The following is a 26,095-nucleotide window of genomic DNA, read 5'->3' as shown; positions in this document are numbered from 1 at the left end:
TGAACTTCAAAAATCACTGGCTCACAATGTACCCAAATTTTATGACTTTAAAAACCTTATTTTTATGTCTTGTTTTTTTTTTTTTTTGAAAGAAATGATATCATTCAAATGTTAAGTTGTACAAGGCAACAACAAGGGTTAAGGTATCCCAATTAGAAGGTCAACCATGAAGTGCATACTTCTCAATAAAGATAATGGCTGGCTTGCCCTTTTTTAATCCGATCACCCATAGCCATTTTGCCATGTGGGAAATATTGAACTTTCGCAAGCAATGAATCTCCAAGCTACCAAGATGGGTAGGTTCAGAAATCATTTGCCAACTTACTAAAGAATTAAATGAACCTTTTGATTTACCGGACCAAATGAATCTTTGAAAGAGTCTAATGAACCTATTTTCCGCCTTGCAAAGAATCTTAAAAATATGCACATAATGAATGCACATGGGGTGATATTAAATCTAATCAAAGAAATATAACCGGCCTTAGAGAAAAAATGAAAGCCACAATTTTGGATTCTCTTAATGACCCTATCCTCTAGATGTGACCAATGAAGCTATCTAGAGACACCAAAATGTAGTGGAAGGCTAAGGTACTTCATGGGCTAGGATCTCACTTTACAATCAATGATTGAGTTAGTCAAATTTTGTAATTCGTCGGACGAACCATTCAAAACCAAAATCTGACTTTAGAGCCATTCATGTGAGCAAAACTTTGTTGTATAATCCAAAGAGCCCAAAAGTTAGGTTTCGAAGCCTCACCAAACAACAAAAGGTCCTCGACAAAAAGGTGGGAAATGAATTCATTTTTCCAGACCTTGCAGTCATTGAATAAACTGCCAACATCCGTCTAATAGATCATAACCTTAAGAGCTTCCAAAGCCAAAGTGAATAAAAGAGGAGAAAGGGGATGCCCTTGGCGCAACCCTCTCTTGGGTTTGAAATGGTCACATTTTCATATTGCATATAACATTTCATAACAAAACATGCACCAAATAAACCTGCACAATTCCTTGGGTTATATCAATATCTAGGTATGATATTTTTTCACATGTTATGGGTTACTTTTTCACATAGTCATGCGGGGTTTTCATCATTCATTTTTCAAATATGAGGTTTTCACACATGCTATGGATTATTTTTTAAATAAATCTTTCCATCATTCATATTCAGGTATGAGTATAAGGTTTTTGCACAAGCTATGGATTATTTTTCACATAGCGATGTGCACTTTCCTTCATTTTCAAGTATGATATTTTTCACATATGCAATGGGTTATTTCTCACATAGTCATGTAGTATTTTCATCATCATATAAATTATGATTCTTTCCACATATGATATACGTTTAGCCATGACATTGTCCTTGCATGCACTAATTTCACATAACTATATAGGTTTCTCAACATTGTCCTTGCATGCACTAATTTCACATATCCATATAGGTTTCTCAACATGTTATAGTTTAAATTGTAACCCTTAATGTAAAATATCATATTTAAACTAATATATTATATTAGAGGTCTCACTTTCTTTGTTAGTCATGGGGTTTTTATGGTTCTTCCATGACCATACCATCATACACCATCTTATGGCACACTAGTGGAGTGCTATAGATTTTCTCAACTCATTGATCCATGATAAAATATGATTTTTCAAATATAGCAAATACTCCTACTTTTCAATACTTTCACCACAGTCAATACTCACATTATCTTAATTATGTCTCTAATATTTTCCTGAGAACACTCATGTTTCTGAAATTTTTAAAAAAAGAATCTCCAAAATATAATAGTAATAAATATTGAGGACTGATTATGAAAATAAAATGAAATATAAAAAAAGAATGTTTCTCAAAAAATTGAGAAACCCTAACCCCCTTTCTTCTCCCTCTCTCTGCTTTTGCCGCAGTCTCCTCGACCATTATCAGTTTTGGAGCAACTACATCATGTAGCCCTCTTATTCTGCCGTTGCAGGTTTCGGCGCAACCACCTAATAGGTAAAAGGGTCTGCACCACCGATTTAGGTATAACCGCTCGACAGGGGGGTCCACCACCTTTTTTGTTGTTGAAGGCTCAAGTCTGACCAACAGAGATCCCCATCTCCGCCCCTCTTTGCAGCATCTATGATACCTTCTAACGCGATGACGGCCATGAGCTTTGCTACATCAGCCCGAATAAGTTCCACCTGTTCACATACACCAAAGAAGAAGTAGTCTTTGCTTCTCCTCTTCCTTATTCTCTCTCCATCTTGAGAACAAAGTGGGTGCTTGTCATTCCCATGAAGCTGCTCACCCTAGTAGCCTGTGATCTCCAAAATTTAGGGAAGTTGGGGAGGAAGAAGCGCAGTCAATCCCCAAAGTTGAGGTAGAGAACCAAAAGCAGCAGAGCTACTCCACCCAATAGACCCGAAAGCTCCACCAACAACTCGCGAACAAGTCCACCATTAGCGTCAACACCGCCAACACCATCACCATGAATGTGATGAACGGGAACCTTTACCATGGGTTATCTGGTAGGCACTCTGACGTTAGGTTGTCGAATGAGTCCAACAATATGTGCATGTACCCTATCGCCACTATCACCCTGCTCAAGAATGCCTTCATGATCATGATCACCTTCCCCTTCGGGTTAAGCACCAACACCAACTGAGTAACCAACGACAGTAATCCCCCACCATGCTTACCACTAGGATGGAGAATATCACCACCAGTTTCAGCCAAAGCACCATTGTTGCGTCATGGCACCCTTCAATTTTTGCCACCCGGAGGGAGAAGTCTGTGATCACACCCATGACAAAGAAATAGAGCTTCAGGTGAAATAGGATGGTTGGGGAGATTGTTTTTGTCATCTTTATTAAGCGGTATGGTGGTTTTTTTGGCCTAGTTTTTCAACCCAACGAGCAATTTCTCAGACTGGAAACTCTCTCACTCATGCAACACCACCGCCTTCGTCCTCGTGGAGGCTTGTTATCATTGCAAAATTTTACTTTTGCAAGTCAAACTGACCTTTGAAAAAGATTTTTGAAAATAACTCGCCTCCATTTTAAAATGCAGGATAATTCTGAAGAATAAGACTCGTCTGTCAGTACAATGTTCAACCGTTCCTGACACCATAACCAGGGATAATTGAACCAAGGATCAATCTGGTGCTTTGCTTTGCTCAACTTGTCTAAATTGATGTTCTATTCCTAAATGCATAAAGAATCATGCATGTTCTATGACTTAGAAAGATTTTGACTTGAAAAACATGATGTATGCTTGAAATACTTTGAAATATTTGGAAAAGGAGACACCATGAAAATCGCAAACCATGTTGAGAGAACATTTCTAAAGAAAAGAAAATCAATTTCTGAAGAAATCTTGATGTGTTGTGAAAATCGATTTCTGAGAAAAACTTGGATAATTCTGAGAAAGTTGTTTTCTATGAATTTGATCTTTGAAATCGAGAATATTAGAGCTTGGAAAATCATGATTTGAACTTAAGAAAGTATTTGGAAAATCCTTAAAGAAAACAAGGATTTTGAGAAACTCAATGTCTGAGGAAAATCTAGCAAAGAAAATTGATTTCTCTGAGATTGGTTTTTTGATTTGATAAAAAAAAGGAGTGTATAGCCTTGTGAAAACTATTCATGATGCAATCTAACCTAAGTGATGTATGAATGCATTTTGAGAAAATATTTTCTGAAATTTTTTTGAGAAATCATTGATAAAAAAAAAATTGTGCCTTATAGAACTTAGATGAAATAAACTCATCACATATCTCTGACTATGGCCATGAATATGCATTGAATTATATCTCATTTGTTTCTAAAAAGAGAAAACATTTATTAAAGTTTGGAAAACATACTATGATTTCTAAAAATGCCTAAGAGTGTAGGCCATTTGTGGTTTAGAAAAAGATGATAAATCTAGGTTTTGTTCGTATTCTGACTATGACCATAAATATAAAACCCACCGAGTTTATCAACTCCTTATGAGCTAGTGCACGTGCCATTAGTGTAGACCATGGTAAATTTGAAATATGCATGAATCATCATTCATCACACATTGACATTATTGAAAAAAATAAACTACATACAATGCAGTCCTATTCTAAGTAGGAAAAATAAACTCTTATTCCAAATTTACATTTAATTTATAACACTAATTGAATTTAAATAAAGTAAAATAAAAAAAAATATAGTCTTGAATATCCTTGTAAAACTAGAAAACTTGTTAGTAAAAATATGTTGGCTTTTCTGAATTTATTGAATCTAGAAATTATTGGATTTATTTGGATATAAGCCTTTTTCCATATTTTTTTGAGATAAACATAATAAAATATGATATAAAATTGAAGAAATAATAAAGATAAACAACTTTGAAATACAGAATTTTGAGAAAAATAACAAAAATATCCCTGAAAATAAGACTATTGTCTTGAAATCAAGGTTTTCAGAAAAGATTTTGATAAAGCTTTGGATTTAGGGCTCAAATGGATTCAAATAAACACCAAATTGGGTGTGAAGCTCCCTAGCACGATTATAAACATAATAAAACATTAAAAATATGAAACTTTTTATAAAAAATTTAAAATATCATAAAAATAGTGATTTTCACCAATGTTTTACTCGAACCGAGACTCCACGGGCACCCTATTTTCATTATTTAATTAAATAATATATCAAATGAATTAAAAAATCTATAAAAATTGACATGGATAGTTTTTATAACAATAAAATTAAACTGAAATCGAAAAAATATATTTTTGACATTATTTTAATGTAAAAATTGAATAAAATCCTAAAATACATGATTTTGCCCATTGACACATACCTGTCACAGTGTCAGACCCAAATTAGGTATCAAATTACCATGAAAAATCATAAAAATTTACAGAGATGTACTAGACAAAAAAATAGAGATTTTCTTTTTTACAGATCAGAAAAATAATCTTCGATTAGGGAGATATCGCTCTGGCAATATACGATTGATTCTAGCTTATATATAACAAGTTGATATAAACACATTCAGTTTCGGGTACAAAACAATATAGCAAATCATGTTTAAAAATTTTAAATTTTTAGCAGATGATAGTTGATACATAGAGTAATATTTTTCCTTTTAGGGATCATCGATTGGATCTTCAGTGAGGGAGATACAATTGACACAAGTCAATCTAGGGTTTAGACATTGCATAATGGCTCTGTAAAATTGATTCTACTTTATGTCAGAGGAAAAATAACAAACATAATATAAAAATCTTAAAATTTTACAATAAATACTAGACAGAATAACAAAGACACTGCAACTTACAGATTATCGATCAAATCTTTGACGAGGAAGATATTGCCTTGGCAAGTTGTTCTCAAATCTACGTAGCGATTTCACAGTTTAAAAAGTAGGGTTCAGTTTTCTATTTTTTTGACAAAGTTCCAGAATCCAAAATAATATGTTTTTTTATAAGAGGTCACTGACAAACATACGGACCAACCCTAAAAAGATCATAGTTTTTTGACAGAAAAATTGGACATAAAATACCATGGTTCTCGCATACCCAGAATCAAAAGCATGTATTATCTAAAAACACACACGAATAAATCTAATTTAAACATGCAAAACCATAAAAAATTGCAAATAACGTAACAAATCATGATTTGATGCCTGAATATATAAAATAAACATGGTCATGATGATTAAATAAAAAAATATCAGGGATTATACGGTTAGAAATTGATTTAGCTGATAAAAGAGGGATTCAATCCGTGAAAAGATCGAATCTCATCTTTTCTTTGGCGTAAACATAAAAAGCAATGATTCAAACAATTTCAACGGTTTGAAATAATAAAAAACACTTTCATACAGTATTAGATCACTTTCTTGAATTTATTTTATGGATCTTGAATGGAAAATATGCTTAAATCCAATACATAAGGGGCGATAATGATGAAATACTTGAAATAATCATGAAAAATATTAGAAATAATGAATTAAAACTCACCTTGGGCTGCTCCAATGGAGGATTTTGTCTGGAGGAGGAGGAGGATGCTTGGAGGAGGGAGGAGCAACAAGAAAAGGAGAGAGAGAGAGCATGGGGGTTGACCCTCCCTTTTGGCCCCTTTTTATAATTTTTTCAAGACTCTAATTTAGAAAGAATCTAGGTTAATTAAAAACTTTCCTAAAATAAATTTGGATAACTACATGGGGGGGGGGGGGTCGATTTTTATGAGAACTCCTAACCTAATCTAACTCTAGTTAATTAGCCTAATTGACCTAGTTCAACTAAAAAAAGGTCTCAAATATGGCGCCACCTAGGCAGGCCTACATTTGGTTTTTAAAACTTTTAATTATGGGTTAAAATGAGGTTTAAAATGGTAAGGTGAAAATAGACTTTTAAAAACCAATTTTGACTCTTTTAAACTTCTAACATGACTAGAACACTGACTAATCCAATGTTAACCCTAACTCTTTCGAATGTGGTGCCACCCAAAGTGCCCCACTTGATTTTTCAAAAATGATTTTAAAACTTTTAAAAACAAAGGGGTTAAAACATTTTTTTTTCAAAATTTCAAAAGAACATCTAAACTAAATAATATATATATATATATATATATATATATATATATATATATATATATACATATATATGTATATATATATATGTATATTTAAGATATGGATGATATAAAATGATATGAGATTGAAAATTAGGGTTTTGCACCCCTGCAGGGTGGGTCCCGTTTGAAGAAAGTTGAAAACTAATTTGAAAATCAAGTTTAAGAAATAAAGGGTTTTGAGAAAGAAAGTTTTTTTGAAAGAAAGTTTGAAAATAAAACTGAGGTTTTAAATCAACTAGAATCCTAAATGGATTAAAACTCCTCCAGATGTGGTGCCAACTGTGTGGGCCCCACATCAGGGTTTTGCAAATTGAAATAAAGACTGAAAAAGGTTTTAAAATAGATCTAGAATCATCAGACGACAACTGGAGGTTTTGAAAATAGAGTCCTAAACAAACTAAAACTCTGGACTAAAGTCCTGAAATTTTGAAACTCTTAAAATTTGGGTTTTTTGAAAGAAAATGAGGAGGTTTTGAAAGATCTTTTTAGAAATTGGTGAAAATGAACAAAATACGAGACCAGGGTCAGAGTCCTAATCGACTAGGGCTCTGGGATAGAGTCCCAGAATTTTGAAACTCTTAGAACTGAATATGTTTTCAAAAAACAAGTGAAATAAAAGTAAAAGGATGAAATTAGAGTAGAGTTCTGAATCGACCGGGGACTCTGAGATAGAGTCTTGAAATTTCAAAACTCTAAAATAGAGTTCTAAATTTTTAAAACTCTAAGAATGGGGTATGTTTTTGCAAAACAAGTAAAATGGGGGTAAAATATGACATCAAAGTAGAGTTCTGAACCGATTGAAACTCTGGGGCAGAGTCCTAAAATTTTTAAACTCTACAACGAAGTCTTGAAATTTTAAAATTTGATTTTTTGAGAGGTAATGCGGTAGTTTTGAAAGATTTTCTTAAAAATGAAGTCGGGGTTAGAGTCTTAAAATTTTGAAACTCTTAAACAGTGTCCTAAATTTTTGAAACTCTAAAACTTTGACTTCTTTTGAACGATTTTAAAAGATTTTCTTGGAAATGGGTAAAAACAGAGATGAAAGGTAGAGTCCTAACCCAACTGAAACTCCGTGAAAGAGTCATAGAATTTTAAAACTCTAAGATTTTGGCCTTTTTGAAAGTCAGATGAGAATGTTTTTGAAAACATGTAAAAAATAGGAATATAGGATGAAATCGGGATAGAGTCCTAATCCGAGTGAAACTCTGAAAAAGAGTCCTAGTTCAACTGGGACTCTGAGATTTTGGCCAAAATGATGGGGAATGGATGGGGGATAAGACTACCTCTGGTTTGAAACTGAAATAAAATTTTAAAAAGGTTAAAAAAGGTATAAAAATAGAGTCCTGATCCAACTAGGACTCTAAAATTTAAGAAATTTGGTGAAAGAAGGGATCCAGAAGTGACACCACCTAGATGGGTCTCATATGAGAATTGAGATCAGTTAAAATTGAGTTTAAAATAAATCCAGATTACTTTATAAAAAAATAGTTTGAAATATAAGATCTTGTGGGTTAACAAATAGCAAAATATTGATTTAAAACCCAGGTTTTGAAATTGATTTCGAAAGAAAGGTTTTAAAATTGAATCTGGATTAGATGTTTAGAAAAAATAGAGTGTTGGATCTCGAAAATGATATGAAATGCAATAAAATGATATGAAATGATGAGAAATGATAAGAAATGATATGAAAATGTAAACCTTGGATGAGGGATTTGCAGTCCCAGACCCCTGGCAGAGACAAGGTATTGAAAATTCATGTCTGAAGATGAGACATGATAACTGAAATTTTGAGCCAAAATAGAGATTAAATTTTGAAATGTCTAAATTTGGGTCAAGATTCGGGCTCTGAATGGCTCTGGCTCAGATGTCGACCAACTGGTTCCCTGAAGGATTTAGAGAGTTGTTATCATCGCAAAATTTTTAGCTTTTTGCGAATCAAACTGACCTTTGAAAAGTTTTTGAAAATAACTCGCCTCTGTTTTAAAATGCGGGATAATTCCGAAGAATGGGACTCGCCTGTTGATACGAGATTCAACCGTTCCTGGCGCCTTTACCAGGGGTAATTGAACCAAGAATCAATCAAATGCTTTGCTTTGTTCAACTTGTTTAAACCATATTCTAATTCCTAAATGCACAAAGAATCAGGCATGTGCTATGAATTTCTAAAAATGCACATTTGAAAACATGATGTTTGCTTCAAAGATTGGAAAATATTTGGAAGATTCTTGGAAAATAAACTCTTTGAAAATTATGAATTATTTTTGAGATGATGTATTTGAGAAAGTGAAAATCGATTTCTGAAGTATTCAAGAGATTTTTGTGAAAATCGATTTTGAGAAATGTGAAATAACTTTGAAAAACTTGATTTCTTTGAATTCAAACTTTGAAATTGAAAATATAACTTAGAAAATCGAATTTGGAACTTGAGAAATACTTGAAATATCATGGGCAAATCCATATTTTGAGAAAATCGATTTTTGATAAGACTTAGGAAAATTTGAAGAATTTGATTTCTTTGACTTGGAATTTGAATTGGAATTGACAAATGCATGAAATGAATGAATATGGGTTTGAGGAATTGAGAAATACTTTTTGTATTTTTGAGAAATGCAGTGCATTTTGAAGTTAGCCTAAGAGTGTAGGCTGAATGTGGCTAATGTGAAGATCATAAATCTAGGTATCATTCGTATTCTTACTATGGCCATAAATACAAATTCCACTAAGTTTATAAACTTCATAAAAGCTAGTGTATGTGTCATTCGTGTAGACCATAGTGAGTTTGAATATGCATGAATCATCATCCATCACACATTAACATTATTTAAAAAAGTAAACTATATGCAATGATGCCTAAGCTAAGCAGGAAATGTAAATTCTTATCCAAAGTTTAATTTAGTTTACATCACTATTGAAAATTAAATACATGAAAAATAAAGTCTTCAATGTACCTGCAAAACTAGAAAACTTTGTTAGTGATGATATGTTGGCTTTTCTAGATTTATCCAGCAATATCAAGAAATTGCTGGATTTTGCTAGATATAAGCCTTTTTGCCATGATTCCCTTAAATAAAAATGATAAAATATGAAAAAATAATAAAGATAAAATATGAAATTTTGAAATTGGGGTCAAAATGACCAAAATACCCCTAATAACAAGACTATGGCCTTGAAATTAGGGTTTTCAGAAAGATATTTGGTAAAATGCAAGTTTTGAAATTCAAATGCAAATAAACTAGGCTAAAATATGATATGACATACTTAAACACATGAAAACTAAGGTTAGGGATTTCGAAATTGAGGTCAAATGACCAAATTGCCCCTGATAGCAACACTATGGCCTTGAAGTCAGGGTTTTTTGAAATAGATTTTGGTAAAAACTTAGGTTTTATGCACTAAATGAAATCAAATGAGCATAAAATTAAACCTAAAGCATCCTAATATGATTATGAATATGATTAAACCCTAAAAATATATGCTTATGCACAAAAATCCAAGAATATCACAAATTTTGTGATTTTTGCAATGTTTTGGAATTCTTCGGGTGCCCTATTTTGCAATTCAAGCCATTCAAGCATCAAACGGATTCTAAAAATACTCAAAATTGGTACCTGCACTTGTTATAACCCTAATATCAGATTAGAATTATAAAAATATTTTTTTGACATTAAATTAATCCAAAAATTGCATTAAACCCTAAAAATATGCTATTTTTGACCTAGTTCACCAACCAGTCTCAGTCCAAGACCCGAACCAGGGGTCAAACCTCCATGAAAATCTATAAAATTTTACAGAGACCAAATAGACAAAAAAACAGAACGTTTCCTTTTTACAGATCTGAAAAATCCTTTAAAACCAGGGAGATCCCCATCCGACAATCCGGACTTAAATATATTGATTTTAACTTTGGTCCTAACTGATACTTTCAATTGAAAATTCTGGGATAAATAGCAGTACTCATTAAAAATATCTGATATTTTAACAGTGAACATTTAACAGAAAAATAACAATACTCACTTTTTACAGATCATGAATCGGATCTGTAGTTTGGGATTTATAAACAACACAAGTCTGATTAGGGTTTTGGAAAACCCTAACGAGTTTTAAATTAAAAATCAGAGTCTCTGACAGAGGAAAAATACTAAACAGTAATAAAAAATTCTGAACATTTCACAGAAGATAGATCTAATCAATGTGAATCCATGGCATTTTACATATCTAAAATCGGATATAGGATGAGAAACATATCACCACAGCAATTTACCCTCTTGATTTTAACAACGATTTTAAAGTTTTAAAAACCTGACTTAATTTATGATTTTTCTGACAGAGTTCCCGAAGTCCAAAATCTCTGATTTTTTTACAGTAGTTCAATCACATATGCGTGCATCACATATAAAAAAATCAGAAATAAACAATAAGGATTTAAATCCGAAACAGCATGCTGTTTTCTGTTCTAAACTAAAAACACACAGAAATCTAAGAAACTTGAGAAAATATGCATTAACTAATGAAAAACAATAAAATAAACCATAAAACAGTAAATAAAAATTATTTCTATGCTGGAAAACGTAAAATAAACATGAATAAATAGATAAATAAATAAAAACTAAGGAATCAATGGCTGGAATTTGCTTTCACCTTTGAAATCATGGATTTAACCCATTTAACGGGTAAATCTCACGTTTCGTCGGTTAAGAACATGAAAAACATACCTCTTATCGATTCTAATGGATTAAAATCCTTGAAATCACCCTCAAACTGAGTTAGATCATCTTCTTGGGTCGATTTTGGGGTTCTTTGATGAAATCCATGGTTAAATCCATGAACACAAGAGTTTCCATGGTGAAATCTATTGAAAAATCATAAAAACTAATAAAATAATAATAAAATAATATTAAATAAACTCACCTTGGGGATGCATCTGCAATGGAGGAAGGTGGAGGTGCTGGAGAGGAGAGAGAAGCCACGAAAATTTGAGAGAAAAGGAGCCCTTTTTTGACCCCCCTTAGGTCCATTTTTATAGTTTTTCAAAAAGTCACTTAATTAGGGTTAATTAAGAGGTTTTTCATTTTTTCAAGACTCTTTCTAATAAATCCACTAAGGGCAACGATTTTTTGTGGTTTCCTAACCCTAAATGAACTCTAATTAATACCTAATTAAACCCTAAAAAGTCCAAATGTGACACCACCTAGTATGGACCCACATTTGGTTTTTAAAACCTGAATTTAAAACCTTTAAAAACCAATGGTTTAAAAGTTAAATAAAATGGATTTTTAAAATTGATTTTGACTCCTCTAAACCCCTAACCTAACTAGGACAATGACTAACCCTAGTCTAACCTTGACTTATTCAAATGTGGCGCCACCCCGAGTGGGCTCCACTTGAATTTTCAAAAAATGATTTTAAAACTTGAAAATGAGAGGTTTTTGAAAAGAAATTCAAAAGTAGACTTTGAGATTGAAAGTTTTGAAATAGCACAGAGTTCCAACTGGGTCAGAACTCCTCTGGATATGGCGCCAACTGAGTGGACCCCACATCAGAGTTTTGAAAATTTGAAATAAATACTGAAAATGGCTTTGAAAAGGGGTTAAAATCAATAGTTGAAATTCAAAGATTTTTGAAAATAGAGTCTCAAGCGAACTGGACTCTGGGCTAGAGTCCTGGATTTAGGATTCTGAGATTTTAGAATTCAAATGAAAGAGTTTTCGAAAGATTTTATCAAAAACTGATGAAATAAGTCAAAAAAACACAGTCAGGGGTAGACTCCTAACTCGACTGACCTCTAAAATAGAGTCCTGAATTAACTGGACTCTGTAAAATGACCTAAATTTTGAAAACAATAAAAATGAAATAAAAACAGACTTCAAAACAGACTCCTGACTGGACTAGGACTCTAGGATAGAGCTCTGATCGAACTGAAACTCTAGATTTTTTTGGTATTTTCTGAAAAACAGACGAAAGAACAATATAAACAATGACAAGTATTGAAATAGAACAGAGTTCTGATTCAATTGAGACTCTGAGAACAGAGTCCTGATTGAACTAGGACTCTCAGATTTTTGGATTTTCTGATAAAAGAAATGAGAGAATTTTGGAAAACAATTAAAAATGGGATGAAATTGAAGGTTTGGTTCAGAGTCCTGTTCTGATTAGGACTCTGAGAAAGAGTCCTGATTCGATCAGAACTCTAAAAAATTTTGGTTTTCTGATAAGTAAATGATGAAATTTAAGCAAAGCCTTTTGAAAACTAGTGAAAATGAAGTGAGAAAATCAATTTTGGATAGAGTCCTACTTCGATAAGGACTTTGAGGTAGAGTCCTGATTTGATCAGGACTCTGAGATAAAACCTCAGAATTTTGAAATTTTTTGATAAAAGTGTAATAGTTTTGGTAGATTGAAAGATTTCTGAAAGATTTCTGAAAGATTTTCTCAAAATTGAAATCAGGATCAGAGTCCTGATCCAACTAGGACTCTTTGAACAGAGTCCTGTTTTGACTAAAACTCTGAGTTTCTGACTCTTTTTGAAAGATTTTGAAAGATTTGATTGAAATAGATGAAATAGCGGTAAAAGATTAGAGTCCCAATCTAATTGAAACTCTAAAGAAGAGTCCTGATCCGATTGGACTCTTGAAGAAGAGTCCTGATCCAACTAGGACTCTAACATTTTGGCCAAAATAGAAGATTTTAAAAGGTTTTCTCCGAAAACAGGTAAAAAGGTAGTGAAAAGTAGAGTTTTGATCCGACTAGGACTCTGAAAAAAGAGTCCTGATCCAATTAAGACTCTAAATTTTTTGAGATTTTTGACAAGTAAAGGAATCCAGAAGCGACACCACCTAAATGGGTCTCATCTGAGAATTGAAATCAATTGAAATTTGCATTTAAAATGAATCCAGATTGTTTTCTGAGAAAATATTTCAAAATATGAGGTCCTGGGGTTGGAAATGATAGAATGTTGAATAAGAACCTAGGTTTTGAAATTGATTTTGAAAGAAAGCTTTAAAACTCAAATCTGGATTGGATGTTTTGAAAACAGGAGTGCTGGATCTCGAAAATGAGATGTAATGACATGCAATGCTATGCAATGCGATGAAATTATATGCAAAAATGTATGCAGTGATATGCAATTACATATGAAATGGACAAACACTGGATGAGGGTGAAAATTTGGGGTGTTTACAAGAGTGGGTCCCAATGACAAGAGAAAAGGGTTTGTGAATGCAAATGGAAAATTTGGGGTGTTTACAGATGTCCCTCTTTGCTACTAAGCTGGTTGAAAGATGAACTTAGTGGCAAAGAAAAACACATCAAATTTGGACTATAAAAATGCCCTTGTTAGAAGAATCTTACTGGGTATGAAAGAATTGGCTCGGGTGATAATGGTAAATATGGAATGGAGAATAAAGAAGAAAATTCACCTCATCGGAATGAGGCTCAAGCTTAGCCCTTAACCTGGATGGGACAAAAAATACCTCGTAAAAGAACGAGGTTCAGGTTTGACCCTTAACTTGAAGGAGACGAAAAACAGAATCCTCAAATGAAGAAACCATGAGGGAACCTTTGGATTTTGCACAATAAATCTGAGAGGGGTTTGTAAAAGGATGAAAATGGGGGTTTCCTAAAGCTTGAAAAGGGATTGATCTTGGGCATCTCATTGCTGAGACTGAAATGACTTTTAAAATAGATGACCTTTTGTAGAAACAATTCAGGTTTAACCCTTACCCTGAACAAGAATTGTCTATGGTGGGACAGTGGAGAACACAGGGAAGTGTGCGAATCTGAGAGCTCAGGTGCTCAGATTAAAACAAGAAAGGAAGGATCTTGAAAACTCATGTTATCAAATCCTAAAGAGAGATAACAACAACGCCAGGATATATCAAAACAGACATCAAGCTCTCACTTCATGTCGAGATAACTTAAAAATATTGTCAATGAGATAAAAGTTATAGTTGATTCAAAAATGATTGAAATGTAAGCACATTTATATGAAAATATATTTCCTCTTCTACCTAAAGTATTACCTCCAACTGGGCTAACTTCGTAGAATCCAGAATCAAAATCAAATTATTGTTGTTGAGTTTCTTTAAGAAAGCTATCCATTTCCTTGATATGAAAAGAAAGGAGTTTGTTCTCAATTTTATAAAAGCAATTAATGAAAGTATATTGATAAAATAAATTTACATGAATAAAGAATATTCTTGTTAGTTTTGGCAGTTTGATATTTGGAGTTTACCCATGATGATCTTTTTGCACTCTTGAGACATAGGGATTAAACTTTCTTGGGGTTTGGCGAGAATCACATCACATCATCCTTCAACTCGACGATGTTCTGATTTTCCTTGGAAGGACACATTACATACTCCTTCAACTCAGAGATGATCTGACTCTTCTTTGGTGCCAAGAAGTATATTGATAATGTTGTCTCTTTAATTGAAATCTCTTGGTAATCTTTTAAACTCTTTGAGACGTGAAAAGTAAGCTCTCTTGGGATTTGACGAGAATTTCATCACATCAGCCTTCATCTTGGTGATGTTCTGATTTTTCCTGGAAGGACATGTCACATGCTTCTTTAACTCAGAGATGATTCGAGTCTTCTTTAGTCCCAAGAATTATATTGATAAAATTGTCTCATTGGATTGAAAATCTTTTTATGATAACGGTGTTAAATATATTTTAGGGATTGGCGGGAGGTTTATCACATCAGCCTTCAACTTGGTAATGATTTAAACTTTTCCTGGAAGGGCACATCACATACTCCTTCAACTTAGAGATGATCTGAGTCTTCGTTGGCCCCGGAGGTCTAACTCATCCATCAGTCTTCATCTTGATGATGATTGAGAGGTCCCTTTTGCATATAGTTGATTGTAGCTTGAATGATTGAAGAGATATTGGAATTGAGATTGAGTGAATTCTTCAATATCGCCCATGATATTTTCATTGCCTTACTACCAGAAGAATAGTCTTTAAAAATGTGTCATAGCTATGATCAATATCAGCTCACTTATGGCTTTTCAACATCATTGAATTTTTCCTTTACCGGTCATATCAAGGATTTTTCTTCATTCTTTTGGTTGACCAACAGACAAAGCTTGAATTTTCTTCTTTCTTCGCAAAAGCTTTGTCTTTTTGGAAAGAATATTGAAGATAATATGAGATAAAATTTTGTACTATAAAAGTTTTGCGATCAACAACTATTTTTTATGACAAATTGACAAAATATTCCTGAAATCCTTGATGAAAGAAATCACTTGATATCCAATTGACACATCCCTGGCTAAATTCTCCTCTCCTCTCCCCAAAGGAGAGACTTAGGCTTGACCCTTACCTCAATGAGTAATAAAAAAATACTCCTCTCTTCCCTAAAGGGGAGGTGTTTGCAAAATAAACTTTTAAAGAAAAATAAAGTTTTTGTCAAAACTCCCTATCTCTAGGCTTCTCTTATGGAAAGGTGGCCGATGATAAAGGATGAGAAAAATATCATAGAGGAGCGAGTCCATCACACTCTCCCTGGAAATAGGGTCCTCAATGACGGAATGGCCTAACAAAAAATATTGGGAGGCCACAAGGAGAATGAGTTTTCATCGAAGCTCTCCCTAGAAACAGGGTTCCTTGTGTGATAATAAAAAAATGCTTTGCAAACTATTTTCGAAACACGAGTCCCTTCAAACTCTCCCTAAAAGGGATTCAACGAACCAATAAAAATTGCATGCGAAAAGAACAAGCTCCCTCAAATTCTCCCTATAAGAAAGAGTCTCTCGCAAGAGAAATGATTGATAATTGATTTTGAGCCAATTAGCAGACGAGTTCGACACAAAGGTCAAATTTGGATAACCATGATTGGCGGATGCAACCCAAAGGTTGGAAAAAAATGATTTTGATAGGATTGATAACCCAAAGGTTTGCTTGATAAATGATTGGTGACCCGAAGGTCTATTTGACAAAATGGGTGACCCAGAGGTCTGATTGATAAAACTTGATTGATAAAAATTGATTGATAAAAATTGGATTGATAAAAATTGATTGATAAGAATTGATTGATAAAAATCGATTGATAAGAATTGATTGACTCAAAGGTCTGAAAATGATTGATTTTGATAAAATTGGTGACTAGAGGTCTGATAAAGATTGCTTGGCTCACAGGTCTGAAGATCGACATTGAGCCTGAATCCTAATGCGAGATTAGTGTTTGGATTACGACCAAATTTTGAAGAAGCGCCAGCATGAACATTGGGTTTTAAAAGAGTATCAGCACAAACACTGGATTTTGAAGAGTACCAGTACGAACATTGAATTTTGAAAAAGTACCAGCATGAATATTGGATTTTAAAAAAGTACCAGAACGAACACTGGATTTTGAAAAGGGTACTAGCATAAAAACTAGATTTTGAAAAGGTACCAGTACGAACATCGGATTTTAAAAAGTACCAGCACGAATACTGGATTTTGAAAAAGTACCAGCACAAACACTGGGTTCTAAAAAAGTACCAACATGAACATTGGATTTTGAAAAAGTGCTCATTGATTGTGATAGGAGATTTTCAATCTTCACCCTCACGATGACTTGGACAACTTGTCGGGGTCTCAGGATTTGTCCCTTATCCTAAATGGTTAATTAAATTTGGTGCAAATGTAAAATGGATGCAAATGAATGCCAATAGATAATGAAAGATTTTGTTTGATCATGCCTGCATACAGGGTATTCCAAATAAAAGACAAGTTTTCATAACAAAAGATGCCCTAGTGTAGTCTGGGAGGAAGATGTTCAGATAAAAGAATAATTGATTATTATTTGAAGAAAACTCATTGAGGAATACAAAAGATAGAATGAAAGTTTTCTAAGTGTAGAATTTCTTCAGATGTCGGGCATTGATAGGATCGGGTAATTCAATCCCATTTGCATTAATCAAACGATATGAATTGCGTGGTAATGCTTCTTTGACCACATAAGGGTCCTCCCAGTTTGGTGACCATTTGCCACATAAACGATGCTTGAGATGAGCCATTGATCTAAGAACTAGATCGTTAACTCAAAATCTTCTTTCGATGATAGACTTGGCATATTGCCTAGCTATCCTCTGACAATAAAATTGAGCGTGTTCTGCCGCCTTGAGTCTTCTTTCATCAAGTAGATCAAGTTGTACCAACCTATGTTGCTGATATTGATCAAGTGGTAATTCTAGTAGAGATGTGAATTTGAGAGCGGGCTTCTGAACATGAAGAGGCAATACCACCTCGCTCCCATAAACAAACTCTGAAGGAGTTGCGTTGGTTGGGATCTTAATGGTGGTTCGATATGCCCAGAGTGCATCATGGATTTTTTCGTGCCAATCACGACCCATCTCAATGGTCCTTTCCAAGATGCGAATTGGAATTTTATTTGTGGCTTCTGCCTGACCGTTCTCTTGAGAATAATAGGGAGCTAAAAAATGATGATGAATCCTGAATTTTGAACAAAAGATCTTCATTTTCTTATTCTTAAAATGAGTACCATTATCTAAAACAATGTCGTGTGGTATGCTAAAATGACAAAGAATATTCTTATGGATAAACGAGACCATATGTTGGCCTTCCACTGTACGCAATGACAGCCTCAACCCACTTGGTGAAGTACTCTATTGCGGCAATGAAATATTTGTGTCCATTGGAGGCATGAGTAATTGCGCCTACAACGTCGAAGGCCCACATAGAGAATGACCATAGAGATACGACTGATTGTAAATATGTGGCCAGCCCATGAATAGAAGATGCATGCATCTGACATTGAACACACTTCTTCACGAAATGATAGCAGTCTTGTTATATGGTTTTCCAATAATACACTGCCCAAATGATCTGCTTAACAAGAGTTTGATAACCAACGTGGCCACCATAAATACCTTCATGTGCTTCTTGGATGACTTTCTTGGCTTCTTCCTCGTTCAAGCATCTGGAATACTCAGCACTGAACCTACGATGATAAAGAATATCGACAAGAATAAAATATCGGGCAAACATACGTTGAATCACCTTCTGCTCCTTCTTTGACAATTCTGGTGAAAGCTCGTCAGTTTCGATAAAGCTCTCGATATCTTGGTACCAAGGTTTCTTCTTTGGTTCTGCTTGGTTTATTTGCATAACTGGGATGAAAGCAGGTTGATCGAGTCTGCCAATTTTGAAAGAGCAACAGTATTCCCCGTCTTTGACGGTCATAATGGAGCCTAGGTTGGCCAAGCCGTCCGCTATTTGATTAAATTCTCTTTTAATATGATAGAGTTGAAATTCATCGAAATTGTCGATGAGAGCTAGAACAATCTTCTGGTAGGGAAGTAGCTTCTGGTCCTTCACCTGCCATTCGACTTTGACATGACGAGCAATAAGTCACCAAAAGCATGTACTCTCTTAACATTGAAGTCTTGCAGAACTCTCAGACCTTGTATTAAAGCTTCATATTCGTCCATGTTATGAGTGCATTAAAAATCAAGTTTGAGGGAGAAAAGAATCATTTCCTTCTTGGGTGTGATCAATAAGATCCTGATCTTATGTCGGCCATGTTTTTGAAACCATCAAAAAATAAACTCCAAACCGTAGACTGCTGAATGTGATGGATGCTCTCATCAGGGAAATCATCATCGATCTTTACATCTTCGGACAAAGAAAAATCGGCTAGCTGATCGGCGATGGCCTGGCCCGTCCACTGAGAAACAATTGTTCAAGAATATACTTGAGAGGATTAAGCTTTGATAGAATCTTGACTTCTGATGCTAACAAGTAATGCCTCAATTTCTGACACATTCAAACCAGTGCTAGGCATGTCTTCTCTATCTGAGAATACTTCTTCTCGTAGTCAATGAAGGTCTTGCTCATATAGTAAATGACATGCTCTACTCGACTGCCTTCTTCATATTGTGCCAAGAATCCGTCACAAGCGGTTTGATTGACTGAGACAAATAACAAAAGAGGCTTTCCCAATTCTAGCGGCTTCAGAATGAGAGGATTGAGAAGATACTTCTTGATGCGTTCGAATGACTGCTGACATTCTGGTCCCCATTCGAACTTAACTCCCATTCTAAGTAGATGATTGAAAGGTTCATACCTCATGGTCAAATTGGATATGAATCATCGAATTGACTGCATACGCCCTTGAAGACTATGTAACTCTTTAAGATTGGTCAGAGGTGGCATATCAATGATGGCCTTTGCCTTAGCGGGATCTACTTCTATCCCTCTTTTGCTGACCATGAAACCAAGTACCTTGCCTGACTCTACTCCAAAAACACATTTATGAGGATTAAGTCTCAACTTAAATGAAATGAGTCGCTTGAAGACTTGACCAAGAGCCTCAATGTGGTCTTCTTCTTCCTTGGACTTGACCAGGATATCATCAACATATGCATCTGGTCATGAAAAATGGCAGTCATTGCACGTTGATAGGTTGCCCCGGCATTCTTAAGCCCCAAGGGAATAACTGTGTAACAGAAAGTGCCCCACGGCGTGGTGAAGGATGTCTTGGACTGGTCACGAGCGGTCAACTTGATTTGATTATATCTGGAATATTCATCCATAAAGGAGAACATGGCATGACTAGCTGTGCTGTCGATCAAGAGGTTGATGTTGGGAAGTGGATAATCATTCTTTGGAGTAGCTTTGTTGAGATCACGAAAGTCGATACAAATTCAAACTTTACCATTTTTCTTGGGAACTGCTACAATATTCGCTAACCAATCCAGATAATCTATTGCTCGAATGAATACAGCTTTGAGTAAATCCTCAAGTCCTTTCTTGACCTATTGCTCGATTTGAGGATCCATTTTCCTCAACTTCTGCTTAATCGATTTAACATTTGGCTTCAAAATGAGATGATGCTCGACCAATTTGGGGTCTAAACCTGACATAACCTCGTAAGTCCATGCGAACACTTCTTGATATTGCTTAAAAAAATTGATGAGCTTTTCCTTCTCATATGTGCTCAAACTAGTAACAATCTTGAGAATCTTTGGACTATTTTATGAACCAATATTGATGTCTTTAGTTGGATCCTAAACTAGGGACGATGACTCATCTTGCTTCTGAATTGACGTGAATTATGGTAATTCTTAGGGAGATAAATCAAACTCTGCAGATTCCTCTAACTGTTTCACAACCTTACTATCCTCTGCTCTCGTTTTGACCCGATGGATTCTCACGGGCTTCAGAACTATTGAAGGGATGTTTGGATTGATGATAAGCTTCCTTATTGATTTGGAAGACATTCTGAAATTTTGGGAAAAGAATAATGTTTAGAGAAATTCACCCATTATAAAACAAATTTCACATAATAATAAAATCAATGAATTTCAAAGATAAATTGTAAGGAGAGAAGAGAAGGATGACATCCAGATAGACGAGAAAAAATGAGAGCTTTATTGAAGACTTGAATGAAATGATAATATTTAAAGGAAATGAAATAAAATGGGACATTGTCCCTACAAAATGCAGAAATCAAAGAAATAAAGTGGAAAAGAAGAATGATGGTGGATGCTTTTAATGGATCCCCTTGACGAAGATAGTATTCTTATGAGATCTCATGCCCATGAATCCCAATCCCGCTCTGCGTGGATGATGGTCAGAGATTACTGGTTCTAACCGACCGTCTCCGTTCTTGCCCAAGCCTTTGAAAGGCTGATAGCCATGCTTCAGTAAAAGATCAAATCCTTTCTTGGCTTTTACGAACTGTGGGAACAAAGGATGGTCTCTGAAAGTGCTATAATCAAGGCGACCTCTAACCTTAAAAAATGTGGTCCTTGCCATCAGACCATTGTTGTTGTATGCTCTGTCAATTGTGCTTCCTCTAGCTTCAACATTTTGAGGCTTTCACTGAGGATGACCTCATCACTTTCACTAATGCTAGGGATATCCGCTGTGTAGGTTGGTCTGAGAATCATTGGCTGTGGCAGCCTCTCTTCTGGATCTTTCCCCAAGATCGTGGTGATCATGCCACCTTTAGACCATTTAATGTATTGATGAAGAGTAGACGGTATTGCATTTGCATTATGAATCCATGTTTGTCTCAATCAAAGATTATATGTCGGTGGCACATTGACGACATGGAAAAGGACTGTATGGACCAAATAGTTGATGAAGATCTTGAGAAAAATCTTTCCCTTAGTTGTCTGTCCATGATTATCAAATCCATAAATAGTGATGGGATCAGGGAGATATTTTTCTTCCTTTAGTCTCAGGGCCTTAACAGTCATCTCTGGACAGATATTGAGGCTACTGCCTCCATCGACGAGCACATAGGGTACAGTCATTCCCCTAGTTCTGACTACGATATGCAAGGCATTGTTATGGAAGGCATGAGGCTTTGGTAGGTCTTCCTCTGAAAAAGTGATTGGAGCATTGGTCATGGCCTAGTTGACGATCTGGGCAATGTCTTTTGAAGTTGTACTTGGTTTCACTTTGATCTTTTGTAACAAATCATTTAAGACCTGCTGATGCTTGGAAGATGCATGCGCCAATTCAATGACTGATACATTCGAAAGGGCTGTGATCGATTTCTGGACCAGTTTGGTGCTTTCACCAGCTGCTTCTCTCTTGTCTTGAGCGACCTTTATAAAACACTTAGGAAAGACTGGAATTCTTCTGACAACTTCAAAGGATGCTCTAGCGGGCTCTCTTGAGATATTCATCTTACTGAAAGTTGAAACAAGGTCCAGCTTCTGGGTGTTGGACTGTACTTGATGCAACACCAATACCTGATGCTGGATGCGAATATCCTCACCTGAGCACGGCTAAATATGCTCCTGGGGCTAGAATAGCTGGTCAGATATTATTGTTGCAGAATGTTGAAGAAATGGTTGATTTAAAATAGCCATTTTTTCATCGTCACCACCTTCTACCAAAAGGTTCTTGTCAATGTAATCTTGAATTATATTTTTTAGAACAAAATAATTCTCAGTATCATGTCCCACTGTTCGGTGGAACTTGCAGAATCTGTCTTTCATTTTTCCCATGACGACAGATGGGTCGGCTACCTTTGGGAGCTTGATCATTTCACTTGTAAGCATATACTCAAGCACAGTCTCGAGCGATTGGTCCAAAGGACCGAATTTACGATTATAGCTCCACCCTTCATGCTTCACCTTCTACTACGGTTTTGGCTCATGTTCAATGGCTGCCAGAGGCGGTTTGCTATTCTGTGGGAATAACTTACCCCTCTGCTTATCCTTGTTGGGATTCGAGCCTGCATAACTGAAGGATTTTCCCTCACTCTTACGATGATTCTTGTCGTGGCCCGCATTAGTGGAGTAAGTGAAATGAGTCTTGTTCTTTGACTCCTGCTGGCTGTTGTTCTTGGCGAGGTTGATGCCCTCATACACTTTATTTTTCATGCCTAGTTCGAGCCATTCGGCTCGCTCTATTAATTCAATGAAAGTTCTTGATGAAGAGGTAAAAATCAGGCCCCTCAGAGGTTGTGAGAAATTATTTAGGATCACTGATAATGTGTATCCTTCTGATATTGGATCCCTCATTTTGTTACAAGCGGATCTCCACCTGTGAATGAAATCCTGGGCCTTTTCGTTTTCCTTATGCTTGAGGCTACAGAGATGGCTGAGGGTTGGTAGTGCCTCTATGTTGAATAGGAACCGCTCAATAAACAAATTGACCACCTTGTCGAATTCCTTCAACTCAATGAGATTAATATGTTTCAAATACCACTTAGCTGTTATTCCCTCCAGACTGCGAGGGAAGCAAAAGAATAGATCTCGGTTGTCTCGCTTGAACTTGACACATTCAGCAAAAAATATGGCAAGATGTGCTTTAGGGTCACCAGAACCATCAAACTTTATGAACTTTCTAGGGAGATTATCGAGACTGTCATCCCCGTCTAAACTATCATAAAGTCTTCACTCGTTAAGACCTTCTTGCTCTTATCACGGGCCTGCAGATCCTTGACCATTTTGACCGTGTCTTTGAGTTGTGGCTAATCAGGGTCGTCAACAGATGGATCTTTGGATTTATATGTCGACCCTTGCCCCTGAGTCGACTTTCGAAGTGCCTGTTGAGTCTCATATTCTTCATTGGTGTCACCCACTGATTCAGCTTCATCAGAAGTGTCTTCGTGATGACTCTGCTTTTTTGAGATCCTCATATGCTTTTTCATTGTCCATCCCTTAGCCTTTTTCTTGGCTTTGCCTGAACTAGCCCCTGTTTGCTCAGTCAACATCTTTTTCATCATTTTGTAAACAATGCATACATTTGAGGATCAACATCATTATTGTCTTGTTGGTTCTGATCCCTGAGAGATCGTGGAGAGGTCATTTCTTGATCAGATGCAAAAGAGTGATCAATATGCTGGATGGATGTGATCTTCTTACCGGACCTCGTCTGAACCATGTAGAATAAAATGAGAAATTAGATTCAAAGAATGGCTTTAGGATAAAATAAATAAGGGGAAAATATTTGATGAGAGTTAGGTTGACAATTTGAAGGATATCCCATTACCAGGGATTGGGTCATCGTTGTAATCACGACAATTGTATTGTTATTCTTTGTAAAAGAGATAAACAACTAAAATATGCCTTGTTACCTAGGCGAGGTCATCAAACCATGATAGAATGAGAATTGTTGAAGGAAAATAATTTTATTAATAATAAACTTGACAAAGACGGGGTGGACAAACAATCTGCCACCACTCATGGTAATCAGAGGATACTCGAGGACCAGGAAAAATAGTGAAGGTGACAAAAGAATCTTAGCTATGCTTGGCAAAATAATATGTTCCAGACCACTGAGCAAACTTCAGATCAAACTCTGGCATAATGTCAGACAATAATCGAGCTTCAACGTGCTTCTGTCTCTGTGAGAACTACTTGACACATCGCTCTGGTTGGTAATAAATGAAGAAGAAAGGTCTGAGTAACTTGAATCTTTTGTCATATACATAAGTGTATCAAGGGGGTGACTCCTGACGGTCGAAGTAGTCTCATACGATTTCCTCTTTATGAAGGTTCTCGATCAAGAAACTGTACCAAGAAGTGGGTAATGGTTTCTTGTTGTTATATCTGAATGAGTTGACTCGAGTTGGTACATGCCAAAGGAACCAAGATTGTAGTGCATAGATGCACCATTCTACTAAGATAGAATCTTTAAGCATTAAATGGGTCAATCCACGGTATAAGAAGGCAAGCGCAGCCATGGCGATCGAGAGACGGTTGGTCTGTCGACTTCCCCATCTTCGCAAAAGTTGTATTGTTCTGATATTAATGTAGTTTTGTCTGTCCTGAAAGAAGTCTAGCCCTACGGTGCATAAGATCATTGCATATTGAATCCTTTCTTGTGCTGCTCGGGATAAAGAGTTGACTTCTTCAAACACTCCATAATGTTGGTATAGCTCAAACAAGTCAACATATTGGCTTTCATATGCCTCTATCAGTGGCCAAGATCTTTATCCAGTCATACGGGCTAAAGCATCTCAGGGGTCAAGTCCTTTGACGTTGATCAGAAATTGTTGCTCTATGGGATCATCGAGATGACCAGCTGACTTAGGTAGACCCATGATGTCTGAAAATTCGCCCAGCAATAGAGTCATCTCTCCCCACGAGAACCAAAAGGTACAGGTATGCAAATTCCATCACTCTGCTAAGGCTTGAATCAAATTGTCATTGACGATCTGTTCTCCCACTGCTGATGTCAGTTCCAATCCACAGTCACTCAGATGGTCCAAAAATATACAAGAGAAGTTTTTTTGAGCCAAGAATAGTACCATCGAGAAATGAAAGGTCTGGTGTTCAGAGTTTGATGATTGAAGAGACCTTGTTGTACCTCATAAGAGATATGACCCTCGAGAAAGACTGAATCAAGTTGACAGGATGCCATCAGGATAGATTGGAAAATAAAGAGGAAATCAGGACAAGACTTGAGGAAAACCACACAATTTTGAAAAAATTAAAGGCATGATCAAAACAAGGCTGAAACTTCGAGATCCAGAGGAAAGGAAGGATGGAAATCATCTGGAGTTTTGATGAAAATTGTCCAGGGTTTGAGAAAACAAAAGGGAATGCAAGGTATTTTATGAAAAGTAGTTTTTTTAAAAATTGTCCAGTATTTTTTAGAAGATTTATTGAGTAAAATATAAGGAAATAAAGAGAAATAACTAAAATACATCCAATCACATCTTGTACAATCAAGTATGCACATACAACATTCCCTAAAAGCTGACTCTAAATGCACAAGTTTTGAAATAGCTATAGGACCTTAATCCTAACTCTAAAGCTTTGATCATCTATGTTCAGTCATGCTATGCCGATATACTTGAGATAAAGCTTGATGTACATGGAATAAAAGATATTCTTCGGTTCTAGGCTCATGTTTTCCAACATCCTTGAGCATCTGCTGATATACTTTGGACTATGGCCCTCGGTACATAGCAGGGGGGGTCAACCCAAATAGGTGGCCCAGTTGTGAGGCTTTGTCCCAAACTATGGTTCTTGAAGAAAGCCCAGCAACATGGTGGCCAGGTAACAGGAGGTGGGGTTGTTTTTGAAAT

This window comes from Nuphar pumila, chromosome 14 (assembly GCF_984573655.1).
Source record: "Nuphar pumila chromosome 14, dmNupPumi1.hap1.1, whole genome shotgun sequence".
Lineage (NCBI taxonomy): Eukaryota > Viridiplantae > Streptophyta > Magnoliopsida > Nymphaeales > Nymphaeaceae > Nuphar > Nuphar pumila.
Note: the sequence above shows the minus strand (reverse complement) of the source record.